This window comes from Chiloscyllium plagiosum, unplaced genomic scaffold (genome assembly GCF_037043375.1).
Source record: "Chiloscyllium plagiosum isolate Xiang-an unplaced genomic scaffold, Cpla_swu_hap1 HiC_scaffold_7, whole genome shotgun sequence".
NCBI lineage: Eukaryota > Metazoa > Chordata > Chondrichthyes > Orectolobiformes > Hemiscylliidae > Chiloscyllium > Chiloscyllium plagiosum.
This window is the reverse complement of record NW_028270145.1, coordinates 62,596,802-62,610,692: the sequence shown is the minus strand read 5'-3', so window position 1 is coordinate 62,610,692 and position 13,891 is coordinate 62,596,802. Positions and strand designations below refer to the sequence as shown.

At 45.4% G+C, this 13,891-nt stretch overlaps 1 protein-coding gene across 4 annotated transcripts in view; it reads right to left on the bottom strand.

The window, feature by feature from the left end:
* gpd2 (glycerol-3-phosphate dehydrogenase 2 (mitochondrial)) overlaps positions 1-10,260 on the bottom strand; it is a 152,105-nt gene extending 141,845 nt beyond the window's left edge. For 3 of the 4 annotated variants that reach the window (XM_087989069.1, XM_043693788.2, XM_043693790.2), the window contains exon 1: positions 10,136-10,260. The gene's annotated coding sequence lies outside the window, so the exon portion shown is untranslated. Of the gene's footprint in view, positions 1-10,026 lie in introns of all 4 variants that reach the window. The other variant, XM_043693789.2, reaches the window with a different exon arrangement.
* Between the last annotated feature and the right edge of the window lie 3,631 nt (positions 10,261-13,891).

Below are 13,891 nucleotides of genomic sequence, written 5' to 3'. Positions count from 1 at the left end.
ATAAAAAAGCAAAACAAGTAGGATTACACATTGTAGCTTGGAGTTCTGAGAGTGCAGCATGAAAAAGTTACATATCAATCAAACTCACTTAGCTGACGTCAAGTTTCAGATACGTTTCCACCTAACTTCAATAGAAATGGGTGCAACTCAGCAATATTGACTGTAATAACAAGGATGGCCCAAGGAAGGTAATGAATCCACAATGTATATTTTGTCTCTAAGTATCAAAATTCCAGTTTCAGTTTATTGATCCACATTCATGCAGTGCCATTTCAGAATATCCAGAAATTCTGTTTAATATGATGGATTGATATTTATAGTATGTTTTAATGTATATTTATAATGCTCAAAAATTTACAGTAAAAATAAATTCAGCTACACCTGAAAATTTGGTTTCAATATTCTGAGATCTTGAAAAAAGCCTAACTGGGAATGCTAATTTCAGATTTAAGAGACAAGTTTTACAGGGGAGATTCAATAGGGGTAAAGAGTTTAATGGGTTGCCATAAAAGATCAAGGAGACTTGGACATACAGCAGTTATCTAAGAAATTACCTTACATATTCGAGTAAAAGTCAAAGTCAATCTCATGCAAAAATCAACCCCTTATTTTTGGCCAAAAAATCTGGAATTTTCTATATATCTTATGTAAAAGTCGACCCTAGTTATTCACAGCTAAGAGATCAACATGAGTCAACGTATTATCCAGTATGTAAACGTTGCAATGAGGAAATGAATTTTTTTGTGCTATTGTGTGTTTTGGCACAATTCACACCAATTTGGCATGAAGGTTTAAGACTATTAGTTCAGAGACAACCTTCCTTTTTGTGCAGCTCAACTGAGCTCAGTTCCCCTGTAGCACTCATGGAATACAGTCATTATACCTAGTTGAGGTTTTGAAATGTCTTCATCTTGTGTAAAACTGCATACAGCACCATTTAAATTAAAAGTTATTTAAGTTGCAGAGAAGACAAAAAACCGCAGCAGCAGGGTGGCTCAGTGGTTAGTACTGCAGCAGCACAGTGCCAGAGATCCGGGTTCAATTCCAGCCTCGGGCAACTATCTGTGTGGAGTTTGCATATTCTCCCCGAGCCTGTGTGGGTTTCCTCTAGGTGCACCAGTTTCCTCTGTCAGTCCAAAAATGTGCAGGCTAGGTGAATTAGCCATGATAAATTGCCCATAGTGTTCAGGGATGTGTTAGCTAGGGGTAAAATGTACAGTAATGGGTTTGGGTGGGATACTCTTCGGAGGATCAGTGTGGACTTGGTGGGCCAAAGGGCCTGTTTCCACACTGTAGGGATTCTGTGTAGCAGCAAGACAGTTTTGCATTTCGGAGAAACATGTGAGAGGCTGGGGAAAGATATTAAACCAACTTCAGACAATGTCAAAACGTAGGTGTGCCAACAGAGGTAAACCTAGCAAGTGATCACAACTGGAGAAAAAGCTTACTTAGTGGGTACTTGAAAATCATCAAAATGGAAAATGTGTCGGCCGTGAAGCCATCTAAATCCCTGCGCGAAACAAATCAAAGAAGGATGGAATTTTGGCATTTAAGGCAAGTGCTGGATGGTGCACAAGGTTCATGAGAAGGCATGACTTAGTATTTTCAGCAGAGAACTAAGATTGCACAAAAGTTGCCTAATGAATTCGAACAAATTATATTACAGTTTCACCAATTTGTAATCAGAAATCAGCAGAAGGAAGGCTACAAGTGCTGGAGAATCAAACTGTGAACCAAAAATAAGAAAAACAGTGTTGGTGAAGAGGACTGGCCATGAGAAAAGTAGTTTATTTTAATTCTTTCTCGTATCACTGATGGCCCTTAGTTAAAACCAATGGTTATTTTTAAGAGAAAAATATTGCAAAAGGAGAAATTTCCAAAAGGAATTGTCATCCATATGAATCCACAAGGCTGGATGAATGAAGGTGGATGTAGAAAATGGATAAAGGAAGTTTGGAATTTATGACCTGGCAGGCTAGGCAAGGAAAAGAGTTTGCTCCTCTGGGACCAGTTTAGATCACATCTAATGAAGAATGTTATTGGTAACATAGCTGTAACTCCCAGCAGACTTACAAGCATTTTGCAACCAATAGATGTTAGTATCAGTAAGCCATTTAAGGACATGATGAGAATGAAGTAGAATAACTGGATGCGTAATGGAGAAAAAAACATACAAGAAAGGTGGCCAGTATGCAGGCTCCATCACTGCCACTTTTCTGAGAATAGATCGTTGATTCATGGAAGGAAGTAAAAGCTGACACTATTTTCAAATCATTCAAGAAATATGGAGTTTCAAATGCATTAGTCGGTACAGAGGGTGTTAATCTTTGGGATGACATAGATGAAGAAGAAAAAGCGGATGATGTCCTACCACTAACTATGGACAGTAAAGATGAACAGAATCCATATGATAAAATTCATCCTACTGATTATGAAGTTTTATTCAGTGCTAAAGATGTTGAACAGTATGATTTTTACAGGATTTTAATGCACTTTTATACTTGATATGTTTAATTTAAGATGTACCACGTAATTGTAACTTAAAGCCGTAATTATATTTCTACTTCACTTTTTATATGTATAAATAAAATATCAATTCATTTTTGTTTCTATTGTCTTTATCTGGCAATTACTGTTATTTGTTGCATTATTTTTCCTTTATTCATTTAGAGATCAATTAAGCTTCTGCTAATATATGATATGATATTTTGGGCTGTAGCATGAATTTCAGCCCCTTAAAAGTAGTATCCATGTAATAGTCGACCCCATAAATTTAACCTTAAAAAATCTTTAAAAATTGACTTTTACATAAATATAAATGGTAATTAACATCAAACTTTTGCAATCTATTAAGCCACTTCATTGGTTTGCATCCAGATTAAGTATATATCTGGGTGGAAATGCAAATTCCAAGTCTGAAGTCTTAAATAAAACATCGCAAGGCTTTTCACAGAATCTCAATAATCATAGCATGCAGGGAGGCCATTTAACCCAACATGTATGCACCAGCTCTCCAACTGAGCAATTTTTTAAAATGCAATTCTCCTCTTCTTCTCTGTAATCCTGCACAATCTTATTTTCCAGATAACAGGATAACTCCCTTCTGAATGTTTCAATGGAACCTGCCTTCATTATCCACCGAGCAGTGAATTCTAGACTGACCAAGAGCTGAAAAAAGATTTTCCTTACATCATGTGTTTACTTTTCAATCACTTTACATCTGTGTCACCTCATTCGCAATACTCAGACATATAAACAATTTCTATCTAATTTGTCCACACTGGTGATGATTTTGAATACCTCTATAAATCTCTTCTCAACTTTATTTTCTCTAAGGAAAATAATCCTAACTCCTCGAATCTATCTTCACTATTGAAGTTCTGTATCCCTGGAACCACTCTTGTAAACCTCTTTTGCACTGTGTCCAATTCTTCACGTCCTTCATAAAATGAGGCAGCTAGAACTGAGTGCAACACTCCAATTGAAGCTGCACTAGTGTCCTGTACAAGTTCAACATGTTCCTTACTCTACTATGCCTCTACTGATAAAGCCTAGAATTCTGTACTCTTTATTAACCTGCCCTGCCACCTTCAATTATCTTTGCACATTTCCACATAGACGTCCCTCTGCTCCTGAATCCCTTTTAGAGTTTGCCTCTCCATCGTCTTCCTGGCAAAATTAATTATTTCACATTTTGCTGTAATGAACTTCAGATTCCATTTGTCTGCCCATTCCACCAACCAATGACTTTTTTTAAAGTGTGATAAAACAAAATATGACAGACGCCACAGAAGGAAATACTAGATGAAACAACCAAATGCTTGGTCAAGCAGGCAGGATTCAAGGAATCCTGGAAGAAAAGGAGGAATGTGAACTTGAGAGGCAGAGGTTTTGAAAAGGAATTCCTGAACGCAAGGTCCATACAATTAAACTGCAGCGAAAGTGAGGACTGCAATGCTAGAGATTAGAGTCGAGAGTGTGATGCTGGAAGAGTACAGCAGGTCAGGCAGCATCCGAGGAGCAGGAGAATCAACGTTTCAGGCAAAAGCCCTTCATCAGGAATCCTTACTCTGATGAAGGGCTTTTGCCCGAAACGTCTATTCGCCTGCTTCTCGGATGCTGCCTGACCTGCTGTACTTTTCCAGCACCACACTCTCGACAACTAAACTGCAGCGATGAATGATGGAACAACTAAACTGGGAGTATGCAGGATAGGCCAGAACTGCAGGAATGCAAATATATCGTAAAGCTGACAAACTGTGGAAACTACAGAGAGTGGTGAAGACATGAGATTTTAAAAAGGGGGATCAGATGTAAGTATTAAATAGAATGGCGCGAACACATGAAGCAATCGAAAGCAGGATTCTCTGGCATTTCAAGTCACCAAACACAGTCCCACCAAAAAGATTAGTCAAGTTGTTCTCAGCTACACACTTGGAATTTGTTGTGACTCCTTCATGACCTGTCAATCACCACGTTGTGGGAGGTGATAGTGTTGTCGGCCTTTTGGCTCGGAATATGTGTAGTTCCTGAGGACCAGAGGAAGAGATTCTGCTCGAGTGCTGCAGGTTCGGCGCAGCAGGTGTGTGCTGGCAGGGGAGATACCAAGAGGGTCGTGTTGCGAGTCGTCGGAGCTGCTGGACATCATCGCTGGATCGTGATAGGATGTTGAAGGTTCGTTTGGTTGTGCTGACCTGCTCTTGGTGGATCTTCATGCTGGCTTCGGCCTAATGCCAATTCAGGTACCAGCCAACCTCAGAGCTATGGCATCAGCAGCTGCTCGCAGCCCAGGCCAGGACATTCGCAACACAGTCAGGGTAACTGTGAAGAAGGTGGAGAAGCACATACCAATCGATCAGACGGTGTTTGTCAAGAAGATTCTGTTGGAGTGTTGCGGGTTCGAAGCAGCGGATGTGTACTGCCTGCAGGATTTCCTGGGGCAGGCTATTTCGACATGACCTTCAGGAGCTGCTCGCAATTCTTCACGCTCCTTCAAGGAGAAGGGGAACCTCTGTTCTCCAACTTGTCAGTGGTCCCATTGTGTGTGCTTCCTACGCAGAGGAGTCGGGTTGTTACAATCCACATGTACAAACCCCACGTCCCAGCAGTGGATGTCCTGACCTTCCTGAGAAAATACATCCAGGTCGAGGGAGAAAGCACCGATGTTGTCGATCCTTTTGGGATCTGGACCAGCAAGCGGCAGGTCAGGGTAACCCTGAGGGTCGATGCCAGTGGGAACATCCTCCACCCACCCTCCAGCTTTGCCATCGGAGGAAGCAGAGGTTACCTGACATACGCAGGGCAGCCAAAAGTGTGCCGAACCTGCGGGAGGTCAGGCCACGTGGCGGTGGATTGTAAGGTGACCGTCTGTCGAAACTGCAAGCAGGAAGGCCACCCGACCAAAGAATGTAAGGAGGCCAAGAACTATAATCTGTGCAGAGAGGCGGGCCACATGTACAAGGTCTGCCCAAGACGAGGGGCTGCCAAATAGGCACAGATGGCCGGAGGTGGCAACACGAGCCGTGGACCGCATAAAACCAGCGAGATACGACAAACCAGTATGGGAACAGTGTCTGGTAGCACCCAGAAGGAAGGGCAGGCTGGAGTGGAGCAGATGGCAGACAGCAGGGAGGTGCAGCAGCCGATCCAAGCTCCTTCAAGACAGACGGAGGAAATGGAAGAGGAGGGATCAAAGGAGGCAGAGAAATGGATTACTGTCAAAAACAGGAAGAGGAAACCTCGCAAGACCCCCAAAGCCACCTAGCAAAGGGGGAAACGACACCTTACGCGACAAGGATACAGGCAGCTCTTCGGATGGTGAGGACGGGCGCAAGGAGGTCATCACCAGAGGAAGAGACAGAGCGCCGCAGGGAAAAAGGAGAGCAGCACCACCCAAACAGGGAAAGACGATCCCTCTGAGGGGACGGATAAAGACCACCCCCCCCAATGAGAACCAAGAGGTACCCACCGCCCTACAGCTCCACAGAACTGGACTGTGCAGACCCTGGGCCTGACCCGAAGACACCAGAGTGGGGAAATGGACCAGCGTGGAGCCAGACAGCTACCTCAGCCCTGGGAGGGCCCAGCAGTTTGCCGTCACCATGGGGATGCATACAGCTACCCCACAGAGGCAAGACCAGCAGCAAATGGACACTAACCTCGTAAACTGTTAAAATGGGGATAAAAATTGCCAGTATCAATGTGCGTAGCATCAAATCGGCTACGCGATGTGTTTCTACGATGGCCTTCCTGGCCAACATTAAAGCCGACTTTCTGTTTCTGCAGGAGTGTGGGATACTGCACCTCAGCAGCTACAGGAGATGGTCGAGTTTGTGGGCCCATGGACCATCAGTTTGGTCGGGGGGCAACGATAGCCTGGCCTCCTGCTGGGTATCCTGTTGTGAGGAGGCAATTTCACCATCTCCAAGGTCAAGGAGGTGGTGGGTGGGCGCCTCCTCGTCACCGATGTCATGTACAGGAATGCTCCCCTGAGACTGATTAATGTGTATGCCCCAGCGGGTAAGAGTGAACGGTTGGCCGTTCCACTGTGGCTGGCTACGTCCAGGCCAGTCATTCTGGCCGGAGACTTCAACTTTATCATTGATGCAGATGGACAATCTGGCAGGGGGGACAGTAAACTGGATGCCACGGCCAGAGTCCTGATGGAAACGGGCAAAGATGCCAAGCTGTACGACATCTTCAGCACCCCTGCAGACGGAGCGCAGCGTAGATACACCAAGTCACGGGCAGACGGGTCTATCCGCTCAAGGATAGATTATCTGTTTGTGTCCCGAACGCTCTCGGTCAGATCCACCGACGTCAAGCCAGTGTTCTTCTCTGACCACTGCCTCCTGCTGGCCGACTGTCACCTACAGGACGAGCAGCGGGCTGGTAAGGGAACGTGGAAGCTGAACACAAAGCTGTTGACCCCGGGAAACATTGAGGAGCTCAAGAGGGACTACGCAGGTTGGAGAACCGTGAAGTCCCTCTGAGTCCCCAGCAGACTGGTGGGAAACAGTAAAAGGGAACATCAAGAGGCTTTTCATCCTCAAAGGGTTTCAGGAGACGAGAGAGAGGCGGGGAAAACTGTCCCAACTCCAGGAAAGTATGCAGAACCTGATCCTGCTGCAGATGATGGGGGTCGATGTCATGGAGGACCTCAAGGAGGTGAAGGGTCAGCAAGGTTTGCTCTTTGCCTCGGAGACCTCCAAGATAATCTTCCGGTCCAGGGTCCGCTCCGTGGAGCAGGATGAGACGTGCTCACGTTTCTTCTGCCAGAAGGTGCACCAAGAGAGCTCCGTGCTCAGCAGCCTGAAGGAAGAAGATGGCTCGATAACGTCATCTCAGGCTGACGACATGAGGATTGGCAAATCCTTCTATGCCAGCCTGTATGACGTGAAGCCAACTGACAGCGCGGCCTCCCAGTCATTCCTGTCCTCTATCACAGAGGTCTTAGAAGACAGAACACAGGAGAGGCTGGACCAGCCGCTATCTCTGGATGAGCTGACCAAGGCCCTCGAGTCCTTTGAAAAGAATAAAACTCCTGGAAGTGACGGCTTACTGGTCGAGCCCTATTCTGCTCTGTGGGACTTGATTGGCCAGGACCTGCTGGAGGTGTATGTCAGTATGCTTCTGCCAGGTACCATGAGTGAATCCATGAGGAAAGGCATCATTACCCTCATCTTCAAGCAGAGGGGGAGAGGAAGGAAATCAGAAATTGGAAACCAATCTCTATTGAATATGGATTACAAAATTTTATCAAAGGTTATTGCCAACCGGGTCAGGTCTGCTCTGGGCTCGGTGATTCACCCTGACCAAACCTGTGCTGTACGGGCAGGAAGATCGCTGAGAGTCTCGCACTCCTCAGGGATACGATCGCCTATGTGCAGGACACAGGGTTGGACACCTGCCTGATCAGTCTGGACCAGGAGAAAGCCTTTGACAGGATATCACAGATGTTCTCTCCAAAATGGGCTTTGGGGAGGGAATCTGCAATTGGATCACACTGCTGTACACCAACATTGTCAGTGCAGTCTCAATCAATGGCTGGGAATCAGATAGCTTCCCAGTCCGATCTGGAGTCAGGCAGTGCTGCCTTCTCTCTCTTGCCTTGTTTGTGTGCTGCATAGAGCCATTTGCTGAGTCCATCAGGAAGGATGCGAGCCTGAGAGGTGTGACTATTCCTGGCAGCGGGGGCCTACAAGTTAAAGCCTCCCTGAACATGGATGACGTCGCTGTTTCCTGCACGGATCCACTGTCCGTGCACAGACACATGTGTATATGTGACCAGTTCAAACAAGCCTCAGGGGCCAAGGTAAACCGAGGCAAGAGCGAGGCCATGCTTTTCGGGAACTGGGCCGACCAATCCTCGATCCCCTTCACCGTCAGGACCGACCACCTGAAGGTGCTGGGTATTTGGTACGGGGGGGCTGGGGCGTGCGCCAAGTCTTGGGGGGAGCGTATCAAGAAAGTGAGGCAGAAACTGGCAGATGGAAGCTACGGTTACTCTCCATCCCAGATAAAAACCTGGTCGTCAGGTGTGATGCACTGTCATTGCTGTTATATGTGGCATAGGTCTGGCCTATTCCAGAACCTGTTGCAATCACCCAGGCCATCTTCCATTTTATATGGAGATCAAAGATGGACTGGGTCCAAAAGGACTCGATGCATAAAGATCTGGGCAACGGGGGAAAAAACACACCCAATGCCTACCTCACCCTGATGGCCACCTTTCTGTGTGGCTGCATCAAGCTTTGCGTGGATCCCCGGTACGCAAACACCAAGTGTCACTATGTACTGAGGTTCTACCTGTCCCCAGTATTGCGAAGGATGGGCCTGGCCTCGCTGCCGCGGAACACTCCGAGTAGTTGGACCGTTCCATATCACCTGTCCTTCATGGAGAAGTTTACGAAGAAAAACACCTCTTACCACAAGTCCATCAGGAAGTGGTCAGCACGTAGTGTCCTTGAGACCCTTCGGGAAAAGGAGAGGGCGGATCCTATCGAGCGGTTCCCTGAGCAGACTGTCAAAGTCATTTGGCAGATTGCCTCGTCGTTAGAACTTTCCAACAAGCACCAAGACATGACTTGGCTGGTGGTGAGAAGGGCTCTGCCTGTGAGATCCTTTATGCACGCCTGGACTCGAAACGGCTGCGGGGGGGACGAGACTGTCACACACCTCCTTCTGGAATGTGCCTCTGCAGAAGAAGTCTGGAGAGGAATGCAGTGGTGTTTGGCGAGGTTCGCCCCGAGCAGCGCCGTGACGGGGGACTCTGTGCTCTATGGTCTGTTCCCCGGGACGCACACCGAGACGAACATCAACTGTGCCTGGAGGAGCACCAACTCAGTTAAAGAGGCTCTTTGGGCGTCCGAAACCTGTTGATCTTCCAGCTGAAGGAGCTGACCCCGACTGAGTGTTGCGGACTGGCACATTCCAAGGTCCAGGACTACGTGTTGAGGGTCGTGCTGAAGCTTGGGGCAGCTGCCGCCAAGGCGCGGTGGGGAAAGACCACTGTATAATGTCTGCCTGCCAAAGAACAGGGGGCCAACCCAGTCACTTGGGCTCCGCTGACACCTCAGCAGAAGAGCTGGATAGTAAATGGACAGACTTGTATATAGGAAAAATACATTTCGATGTCTGTATGTAAAGCACAAGAATGGCATGGCCAATTGTATAGAGATCCAAATAATTTTATGAATAAAGTATATTTTTTTAAATTAAAAAAAAGTGATGATGTTGTCACCTCCAGACTGACACCACTTCTTGCCACTCTGAAGTTCAAGATTTCAGGGCCCCCTGACCTGGGCGGGATCTACACTTTGTTCAGCAGCGGGCGGGGTACAAGAGAAAAGGGAAGTAGGAAAACAACCGCTGAGGGCGGCCTTTACAGAACTTGTGCATGTTCACAGAAAGAAAGAAAGTCCCTAATAATTGCACGTACGAAACGGGTGGTGCTGCATAAGGTAAAAACTGGATGTGAAAGCTCGGTGAGCAGAAAACAACATCCCTGTGCCTCACTGGCCTTACCTGTGGCTAGATGTCGATCCTCGCTGCCCGGACGCGGTATCAGTGCAGCAGGATGTTAAACCTCATCTCCCCGCCTATCAGCCCCACCGTTAACAGTGTAGGTGCTCACCAAATCCTAGTGTCGGTCTCCTTCCTCGCTGCTTGAAAATTCCATCATCGGCAGCTCTGTAGAACAGGCTTCGTTTCACACAACGTTCCCACTTTGAGGACCATGACCTTACTCAGAGATTGACAGCTCAAGCTGCCCAACGGGACTGCGGCGATGCAGGCAATGTAGGCTGGCTTTCGCCTTTACTGTACCAATCAGAGGCAGATAGGGAGTTTAATTAGACGTTATCTGAGCCCTACCCCCTGTGTAATTCTGTACTGTATGTGGTCGGGTAAAGGCACTGTTGCTGATCACGGCATAATCATTTCTTTCATATCTTTATTGAAACCAATGGCCTGGTTACACCGCACCTCTTTATTTGATGGAATATAATTATCTGAAGAGTGCAATCCAAAACGTAGATCGCTTTGAGCCTGGAAGCTGTTCTCCATGTCTAAGTCCCTTCAAATCAAATGACAGGGGCGTTTACATTATTTACTCCTGTCTCAGATTGGATGCATACTGTGCCAAATTCCTAGACCTAGAACGGCTAACCTAATACCTTTGGGAAGGAACTGGCCAGAGCCCTCCATGTATCTCCCACTCCCTGCCCATCGTTATGTTTTGCAGCACGGAAAGAGGTCCTTCAGCTGTTCTTTCTGCACGGTCATCAAGCCTCTATTTACCCTATTCATATGTTCCACAATAGTCTTGATTGATACTTGTAATCAACCTGAAGAGAGATGGTTATCATTGGACTTTCATTTCTGGGGCAGGTGGGAATTTGAACCTGGGACTTCTGACCCACAGATAGGGCGCTACTGTTGTGCCAATCTTTGAAATAAAGGCCAATTCAATTAGCCTTCCTGATTACCTGTATTCAAGCTTTGTGTTTCATGCATGAGTACTGTCAAGTTCCTTTGTGTTGCAGTTTTCTCATTTAAGTAATATTCTGTTCTTTTGTTCTCCCTTTCAAAGTGAACAACTTGACAACTTCCCACATTATACTCCATTTGCCATCTTTTTACCCATTTAGTTAACCTCTGTAAACTGTGCCTATTTTTGTGACTGCAAATTTGCCACACTTCTTTCCTCCAGGTCATGAATTTAAATTGTAAACAGTCGTGGTACCACCACTGATCCCTGTAGAACCTCACTGATTACCTGAACCCCTTACCCACACATGTTGTTTCCTGCCCATCAGCCAATTTTCTGTCCCTAACAATATACTACATCCAACACCATGGGCTCTTATGACTTAACCTTTTGTTAGGTATCTTGTTGAATACCTTTTGTAAGTCCAAGTACAACACATCTGTTGGTTGACACTTGCTTGAAACACTCTAATAAATTAGTCAGACATGATTTTCCTTTCATGAAGCCATGTTGACTCTGCTTGATTAGAATATGACTTTACCAATATTCTGCTATTACTTCCCTAATAACTAGTTCCAACATTATTCCAACAATAGATATGAGGCCAATCAACCTACAGTTTCCAACTTTTTGCCTCCCTCCCTTCTTAAATAGGGTCTCACATAGACAGTTCTCCTTGTGCTCTGGTACATCTCCAGAACCTAATGACTTTGGAAAATTACAATCAATGCACCCACTATTTCTGTAGCTACCTCTTTTAGGATCCTAGGATGCAAACTTTCAGGGCCAGGGGACCTCTCTGTCTTCAGTCCTATTAGTTTGTCTATTACTATTTCTCTAGTAATGGTGATGGCACTTAATTCCTTCTCTGTATTCTTTAGTATTAGTGCGATGTTCCACCATAATGACTGTTGCAAAACTAAAAGACTCTCTCCTGTTACTTCTGAAAAGTTTTAGGTTAACTTGTCTAACTTCAGATATTTGACACAGTATTAACCCAAACTGATACAGGAGAAACTAATTATACAGGTGCCATTGTCATTTGATTTGGAGGGTCTTAGACATGGAATTTCCAGGCTCAGCACAAATAGAAGAGTAGCAATCTACCTTTTGGATTCCACTCCTCAGATAATTACAAAACAGGAGGTGCCATGAAACCAGGACAACAGGTTTCAATAAAGGTATAAAAATGATGATTATGCTGTGATCAGCAACAATAGTCACTCAACCACATACAGTTCAGACTTACTCATGGGGCAGGGAAAAGATAACATACAATTAAAGAAAACTTCCTATCTGCCTTTGGTGCAGTAAAGATAAAAGCCAGCAACTCATAACCTCCCTGTTCTTGGATTTATGTCCCGTTGTCTCCAAGGATCTGTGTGCATACACACCAAAGTCCCTCTGATCCTCTGTCCATTTTAGGATCCTGCTAGCTGATGATATTACCGATATTCAAGAAACAAAAGGAATACTGCACAAGTTTGGCCAGTTAAAATCATGTCGATTAGATATGGTACTGGTATGGCTTGTATTGTTTGGCTAACAAAAAAAAGATTTTGGACTCAAAATGTAAGGAAAAAAAATTCTTTCAGATTTTCAATGAGTCAGACGACTACAGAAGCATCAACAATGTGGCTACTCTGTGTCAGATATCGGATCAACTCCATTCTTACATCCCACTATCAGATATCATCCTAGAGCCAATACAATTCAGTGAACCAAAACAAACATATAGAAAATGAAACTGATTGGTGTTGAATAAACAGAAGAAAGACGGAGGCTATTAGATTTAACATAACTGTGCAGATCTGCTTAATTTAATTGAATGAAATAATCAAGAATCAATAAAACTTGTAGAGTCATAGGGTCATAGAGATGTACAGCACAGAAACAGACTCTTCAAAGTTTGGGTAAAGATTTGTAGCTTGGGTGCTCGTTGTTGTGGTTCTGTTCGCCGAGCTGGAAATTTTTGTTGCAAACGTTTCATCCCCTGTCTAGGTGACATCCTCAGTGCTTGGGAGCCTCCTGTGAAGCGCTTCTGTGGTGTTTCCTCCGGCATTTATAGTGGCCTGCCCCTGCCGCTTCCGGTTGTCAGTTTCAGCTGTCCGCTGTAGTGGCCGGTATATTGGGTCCAGGTCGATGTGTTTGTTGATGGAGTATGTGGATGAGTGCCATGATTCTAGGAATTCCCTGGCTGTTCTTTGTTTGGCTTGCCCTATAATGATAGTGTTGTCCCAGTCGAATTCATGTTGCTTGTCGTCTGCGTGTGTGGCTACTAAGGATAGCTGGTCATGGCGTTTCGTGGTTAGTTGATGTTCATGGATGCGGATCGTTAGCTGTCTTCCTGTTTGTCCTATATAGTTTTTTGTGCAGTCCTTGCATGGGATTTTGTACACTACATTAGTTTTGCTCATGCTGGGTATCGGGTCTTTCGTTCTGGTGAGTTGTTGTCTGAGGGTGGCTGTTGGTTTGTGTGCTGTTATAAGTCCTAGTGGTCGCAGTAGTCTGGCTGTCAGTTCTGAAATGCTCCTGATGTATGGTAGTGTGGCTAGTCCTTTGGGTTGCGGCATGTCCTCGTTCCGTTGTCTTTCTCTTAGGCATCTGTTGATGAAATTGCGCGGCTATCCGTTTTTGGCGAATACCTTGTACAGGTGTTCCTCTTCCTCTTTTTGCAGTTCTGGTGTGCTGCAGTGTGTTGTGGCCCTTTTGAATAGTGTCTTGATGCAACTTCTTTTGTGTGTGTTGGGGTGGTTGCTTTCATAGTTCAGGACTTGGTCTGTGTGTGTGGCTTTCCTGTATACCTTTGTGGTGAATTCTCCGTTCGGTGTTCTTGTAGAACAAGCAACATGAATTCGACTGGGACAACACTACCATTATAGGGCAAGCCAAACAAAGAAC